Below are 8,050 nucleotides of genomic sequence, written 5' to 3'. Positions count from 1 at the left end.
TAAAATGCAGCAATTGCTAACATGATTCGGACGGACTTAAGCATCGCTATGGGTGAGAAGGTCTCATCGTAGTCAACTCCTTGAACTTGTCGAAAACCTTCCGCAACAAGTCGAGCTTTGTAGACAGTAACATTACCATCAGCGTCAGTCTTCTTCTTGAAGATCCATTTATTCTCTATGGCTTGCCGATCATCGGGCAAGTTAACCAAAGTCCACACTTTGTTCTCATACATGGATCCCATCTCAGATTTCATGGCCTCAAGCCATTTTGCAGAATTTGGGCTCATCATCGCTTCCTCATAGTTCGTAGGTTCGTCATGGTCAAGTAACATGATCTCCAGAATAGGATTACCGTACCACTCTGGTGCCGATCTTACTCTGGTTGACCTACGAGGTTCGGTAGTAACTTGATCAAAAGTTTCATGATCATCATCATTAGCTTCCTCACTAATTGGTGTAGAAATCACTGGAACTGATTTATGTGATGAACTACTTTCCAATAAGGGAGAAGGTGCAATTACCTCATCAAGTTCTACTTTCCTCCCACTAACTTCTTTCGAGAGAAACTCCTTCTCTAGAAAGGATCCATTCTTAGCAACAAATATCTTGCCTTCGGATCTGTGATAGAAGGTGTACCCAACAGTTTCCTTTGGGTATCCTATGAAGACACATTTCTCCGATTTGGGTTCGAGCTTATCAGGTTGAAGCTTTTTCACATAAGCATCGCAGATCCAAACTTTAAGAAATGACAACTTGGGTTTCTTGCCAAACCACAGTTCATATGGTGTCGTCTCAACGGATTTCGATGGTGCCCTATTTAACGTGAATGCAGCCGTCTCTAAAGCATAACCCCAAAAAGATAGCGGTAAATCAGTAAGAGACATCATAGATCGCACCATATCTAATAAAGTGCGGTTACGACGTTCGGACACACCGTTACGCTGTGGTGTTCCAGGTGGCGTGAGTTGCGAAACTATTCCGCATTGTTTCAAATGAAGACCAAACTCATAACTCAAATATTCACCTCCACGATCGGATCATAGAAACTTAATTTTCTTGTTACGATGATTTTCCACTTCACTCTGAAATTCTTTGAACTTCTCAAATTTTCAGACTTATGTTTCATCAAGTAGATATACCCATATCTGCTCAAATCATCTGTGAAGGTCAGAAAATAATGGTACCCGCCACGAGCATCAACACTCATCGGACCGCATACATCAGTATGTATTATTTCCAATAAGTCTGTTGCTCGTTCCATTGTTCCGGAGAACGGAGTCTTAGTCATCTTCCCCATGAGGCATGGTTCGCAAGCATCAAGTGATTCATAATCAAGTGATTCCAAAAGCCCATCAGCATGGAGTTTCTTCATGCGCTTTACACCAATTTGACCTAAACGGCAGTGCCACAAATAAGTTGCACTATCATTATTAAAGTTATATCTTTTGGCTTCAATATTATGAATATGTGTATCACTACTATCGAGATTCAATAAAAATAGACCACTCATCAAGGGTGCATGACCATAAAAGATATTACTCATATAAATAGAACAACCATTATTCTCTGATTTAAATGAATAACCATCTCGCATCAAACAAGATCCAGATATAATGTTCATGCTTAACGCTGGCACCAAATAACAATTATTCAGGTCTAAAGCTAACCCCGAAGGTAGATGTAGAGGTAGCATGCCGACCGCGATCACATCGACTTTGGAACCATTTCCCACGCGCATCGTCACCTCGTCCTTAGCCAATCTTCGCTTAATCTGTAGCCCCTGTTTCGAGTTGCAAATATGAGCAACAGAACCAGTATCAAATACACAGGCGCTACTGCGAGCATGAGTAAGGTACACATCAATAACATGTATATCAAATATACCTTTCACTTTGCCATCCTTCTTATCCGCCAAATACTTGAGGCAGTTCTGCTTCCAGTGACCAGTCCCTTTGCAGTAGAAGCACTCAGTCTCAGGCTTAGGTCCAGACTTGGGCTTCTTCACTTGAGCAGCAACTTGCTTGTCGTTCTTCTTGAAGTTCCCTTCTTCCCTTTGCCCTTTTTCTTGAAACTAGTGGTCTTGTTAACCATCAACACTTGATGCTCCTTCTTGATTTCTACCTCCGTAGCCTTTAGCATGCGAAGAGCTCGGGAATTGTCTTATCCATCCCTTGCATATTATAGTTCATCACAAAGCTTTTGTAGCTTCGTGGCTATGATTGAAGAACTCTGTCAATGACACTATCATCAGGAAGATTAACTCCCAGTTGAATCAAGTGGTTGTGGTACCCAGATATTTTGAGTATATGTTCACTAACAGAACTATTCTCCTCCATCTTGCAGCTATAGAATTTATTGGAGACTTCATATCTCTCAATTTGGGCATATGCTTGAAATATTAACTTCATCTCCTGGAACATCTCATATGCTCCATGACGTTTAAAACGTCGTTGAAGTCCCGATTCTAAGCCGTAAAGCATGGCACACTGAACTATCGAGAGGTCATCAGCTTTGCTCTGCCAGACATTCATAACATCTGGTGTTGCTCCTGCAGCAGGCTTTGCACCTAGCAGTGCTTCCAGGACGTAATTCTTCTGTGCAGCAGTGAGGATAATCCTCAAGTTACAGACCCAGTCCGTGTAGTTGCTACCATCACCTTTCAACTTAGCTTTCTCCAGGAATGCATTAAAATTCAAAGGAACAGAAGCACGGGCCATTTATCTACAACAACATAGACAAGCAAAATACTATCAGGTACTAAGTTCATGATAAATTAAAGTTCAATTAATCATATTACTTAAGAACTCCCACTTAGATAGACATCCCTCTAGTCATCTAAATGATCACGTGATCCATATTAACTAAACCATGTCCGATCATCACGTGAGATGGAGAAGTTTTCAATGGTGAACATCACTATGTTGATCATATCTACTATATGATTCACGCTCGACCTTTCGGTCTCAGTGTTCCGAAGCCATATCTGCATATGCCAGGCTCGTCAAGTTTAACCTGAGTATTCTGCTTGTGCAAAACTGGCTTGCACCTGTTGTATGTGAATGTAGAGCTTATCACACCCGATAATAACGTGGTGTCTCGGCACGACGAACTGTAGCAACGGTGCATACTCAGGGAGAACACTTATACCTTGAAATTTAGTGAGAGATCATCTTATAATGCTACCGCCGTACTAAGCAAAATAAGATGCATAAAAGATAAACATCACATGCAATCAATATAGGTGACATGATATGGCCATCATCATCTTGTGGCTTTGATCTCCATCTTCAAAGCACCTTCATGGTCACCATCGTCACCGGCTTGACACCTTGATCTCCATCGTAGCATTGTTCGTCTCGCCAACTATTGCTTCCACGACTATCGCTACCGCTTAGTGATAAAGTAAAATAATTACATGGTGATTGCATTTCATACAATAAAGCGACAACCATATGGCTCCTGCCAGTTGCCGATAACTTTGTTACAAAACATGATCATCTCATACAACAATTTATATAATCACGTCTTTACCATATCACATCACAACATGCCCTGCAAAAACAAGTTAGACGTCCTCTACTTTGTTGTTGCAAGTTTTACATGGCTGCTACGGGCTTAGCAAGAACCGTTCTTACCTACGCATGAAAAACCACAACGATTTTTCGTCAAGTGTGATGTTTTAACCTTCAACACGAACCGGGCGTAGTCACACTCGATTCAACTAAAGTTGGAGAAACAGACACCCACTAGCCACCTTTGTGTGAAGCACGTCGGTAGAACCAGTCTCATGAACGCGGTCATGTAATGTCAGTCTGGGCCGCTTCATCCAACAATACTGCCGAATCAAAGTATGACATGCTGGTAAGCAGGATGACTATTATCGCCCACAACTCTTTGTGTTCTACTCGTGCATATAACATCTACGCATAGACCTGGCTTGAATGCCACTGTTGGGGAATGCAGTATTTCAAAAAAATTCCTACGATCACGCAAGATCTATCTAGGAGATGCATAGCAATGAGAGGTGAGAGTGTGTCTATGTACCCTCGTAGACCGAAAGCGGAAGCGTTTAGTAATGCGGTTGACATAGTCGAACGTCTTCGTGATCCAACCGATCAAGTACCAAACGAACGGCACCTCCGCGATCTGACATTCAGCTTGGTGACGTCCCTCGTACTCTTGATCCAGCTGAGGCCGAGGGTGCGTTTCGTCAGCACGGCGGCGTGTTGACGATGATGATGAAGTAACCGACGCAGGGCTTCGCCTAAGCACTACGACAATATGACCGAGGTGTAAAACTATGGAGGGGGGCACCGCACACGGCTAAAGATCAACTTGTGTGTCTATGGGGTGCCCCCTCCTCCTATATAAAGGAGGGGAGGAGGAGGAGGGCCGGCCACAAGGGGCGCGCCCAAAGGGGGGAATCCTACTCCTAGTAGGAGTAGGTTTCCCCCTTTCCTAGTCCAAGTAGGAGAAGAAGGAAGGAGAGGAAGAAGAGAATGAAAAGGGAGGGAGGGCCCCCTAGCCCTAGTACAATTTGGTTTGGGCTAGGGGGGCACACCTTGGCTTGCCTCCTATCTTCCACCATTAGGCCCATGAGGCCCAATAACTTCCAGGGGGTTTCGGTAACCCTCGGTACTCCGAAACCTATCCGAAACGACCCGAACCATACTGGTGTCCGAATGTAGCCTTCCAATATATGAATCTTTATGTCTTGACCATTTCGAGACTCCTCGTCATGTCCGTGATCACATCCGGGACTCCGAACAACCTTCGGTACATCAAATCACATAACTCATAATACATATCGTCATCGAACGTTAAGCGTGCGGACCCTACGGGTTCGAGAACTATGTAGACATGACCGAGAATCATCTCCGGTCAATAACCAATAGCGGAACCTGGATGCTCATATTGGTTCCTACATATTCTACGAAGATCTTTATCGGTCAAACCGCATAACAACATACGTTGTTCCCTTTGTCATTGGTATGTTACTTGCCCGAGATTCGATCGTCGGTATGGGTCTAGTCCATCACATCATTCTGTAATGATGTGATCCTGTTCATCAAATGACAACACATGTCCATGGCTAGGAAACTTAACCATCTTTGATTAACGACCTAGTCAAGTAGAGGCATACTAGGGACACTCTGTTTGTCTATGTATTCACACATGTACTAAGTTTCCATTTAATACAATTCTAGCATGAATAATAAACATTTATCATGATATAAGTAAATATAAATAACAACTTTATTATTGCCTCTAGGGCATATTTCCTTCACAATGAAACGGCGCTGCGAGGCGAATGAGGCGGAGTACTGCCTCCGCACTGGGAAGACGCCGCGCACCAGGGAGCTGCTGGCGAGGGGCTGCCTGAATACTGGCCCCATGAGGGATTATTAGTTTTAGTATTGTTTGGTTTCAATTTTATGCATTGTACCTAGTAGTTAAGTATCATCACGTATATGTGATGATTATATATATATATATATATATATATATATATATATATTCTGTGATGAACTAATGAGCAATTAATATATATATATATTATGAATTCCATTTTCTATCTATTTTTTAATACTAATTTCAATCTAGCTGTTATCATCCACATATACAGATTGGAAAGCGTATATACACACATTGAAACAGAACATATAAGAATGGAAAACAGAGTACACACATTGAAACAAAGCAATAAACAGAGCAACACTATGATTGCTGTGAATACATAGCTATCCACGTCGAAATGACTTTTCAAAATACAACGCGTCGATGAGACCATGACCAGTAGCCCTTGCCTACGTAGCTCTTGGCTCTGCCTGAACTCGTGCAGGCGTTCGTCCAAGCGGTCAACACGCTCGTGGTACATCTGGAGCGTGATCTCGAGCTCCAAGTTGGCTATTTCATCAGAGATCACCAGCTCGAGGATGCAACGGCCATGTTCCTCTACTGCGCCCAGGTGGACACCTGGGCCAAGGAGGCGGTCGAGCCTACGGACCAGCGTGTTGGCATACAGCGGGCCACGGACAAGGCGAACGGCGGCACCCATGCGAACAGCACGGCGGGCGTCCGGTGCAAGTACGGCGCGGCCGGCCTCTGGTGCAAGTACAGCGCTGGGGGCCTCTGCCCACTCCTGGCGAGGAATGGGGGTACTGACGGGATGTGTACCCAGCAAGCAAGAGCCAATGGATCCGCTCTTGCTGTGCGGCGCACCGCGCCTCTCGCTCTGCGGCGCTCCAACGGTCTGGCCGTGCGGCGAGCCGCAGCCTATCGGCATGGATGCGCCTAGCTTGCTCTGCGGCGTGCCATCGATCATGTTGTGCGGCGAGCTGTAGCCTGTCGGTACTGACATGCCTATCTTGATCCGCGGCGCTTAAGCGACATGCGCCAAAGGTCTGCTCGACGAGGTTGATGGCAGAGGTGGTGCTTTGGTGGGTTGGCATGCTTGGAAAAGGTGGATGTGCTATAGGCTGCGCTTGTCGCCTCCGTGCGTCGCGCGCCGCCTATGCGCAATATTGTTGGGTGGCGGGAAACAGGTAAGGAAATGGCGGGAAACGGTCGCGTGTTCATAAAACGCCATCAATTAATGGAACCTTAGCATAGAAGGAACATCGAGCTAGCACAAGAAGTAGATGATGATCAGATGAACATGGACCACACTAGGGAACCCGTCGGTGATGAATTGATCAATCCCAAACGGATGAATTAGAAGCAATTGTCTGTGTCATTATCGGTCTTCGCACACATTTCTGATTACAGACCTGTTTGCGGCGTATCACACACATCTTGTTATATTGAGCCATTTATGTTCTCTTGTCTCAACACAGTTCATCCGAGTGAACCGCATGCGGTATATCGCACACACCTTCATCGGGCTGCCCGTTTCTTTTGTGTTGCCTAGTCACAAATAGTTCATCCGAGTGAACCATATGCTGTATATCGCACACACCTTCATCTGGCTGCCCGTTTCTTTTGTTCCTCCTCATCGCAAATAGTTAATTGAGCTGAACCGTATGCCCTGCATCGCACACGCAACTAAAATCTGAACCGTGTTTGATGCATCCTCCATCGCAAACATTTTGCACCTTTTTGACGGTTATTTTACACCACCATTTGCGATTATGGCATCGCACACAGTTTCGTCGAAGGGTCTCTGATCGTAGTGTCGCGTTAGCAGCAACCTACAGTAGTGCATGCTGGATAGCGGTCGATGTGTGGAGTAATAGTAGTAGATGCAGGCAGGAGTCGGTCTACTAATCTTGGATGTGATGCCTATGTAATGATCATTGCCTGGATATCATCATGAGTATTTGAAGTTCTATCAATTGCCCAACAGTAATTTGTTCACCCACCGTTTGCTATTTTTCTCGAGAGAAGCCACTAGTGAAACCTACGGCCATCGGGTCTCTTTCTCATATTATTTGCCTTTGCGATCTACTTTTTCTTCGCTTTTATTTTCATATCTATTAATCCAAAAATACAAAAATACTTTGCTGCACTTTATTTTATTTGCGATCTATTTATTCAATCTATTACAACTTTCTCCCGTCAGCACACCAATTTCTGGCACCGTTACCCGAAAGGGATTGACAACCCCTTTAACACGTCGGGTTGTGAGTATTTGTTATTTGTGAGCAGGGGTTGTTTACGTTGTGTTGGTTGGTTCTCCTACTGGTTCGATAACCTTGGTTTCATATCTGAGGGAAATACCTACCGCTGCTATGCTGCATCATCCCTTCCTCTTTGGGGAAATACCGACGTAGCTTCAAGAGACATCATGGATGCACTTAACAATGGGTATCAATGCAGTGTATTGCAATGTCTTATCCGTATCAATGCAATATTGCAGCCTATTGCTATTTTTTATATGGGTATCAATGCTTTGTGTGCAAAATACCGCCATGACAACTTCTTTTTAATTTACTTGGGCAGGCTTTTCAGTGGCGGGCACTTAAAAAGTCCCACCACTCGTGCAAACATTACCAATGGCGGGTGTCCTGTCGACCACTGATGCCATGTTAGAAATGATGGGATGTTAGTG

The sequence above is a fragment of the Aegilops tauschii genome, chromosome 5 (genome assembly GCF_002575655.3).
Source record: "Aegilops tauschii subsp. strangulata cultivar AL8/78 chromosome 5, Aet v6.0, whole genome shotgun sequence".
Lineage (NCBI taxonomy): Eukaryota > Viridiplantae > Streptophyta > Magnoliopsida > Poales > Poaceae > Aegilops > Aegilops tauschii.
This window is presented reverse-complemented; position numbering follows the sequence as displayed.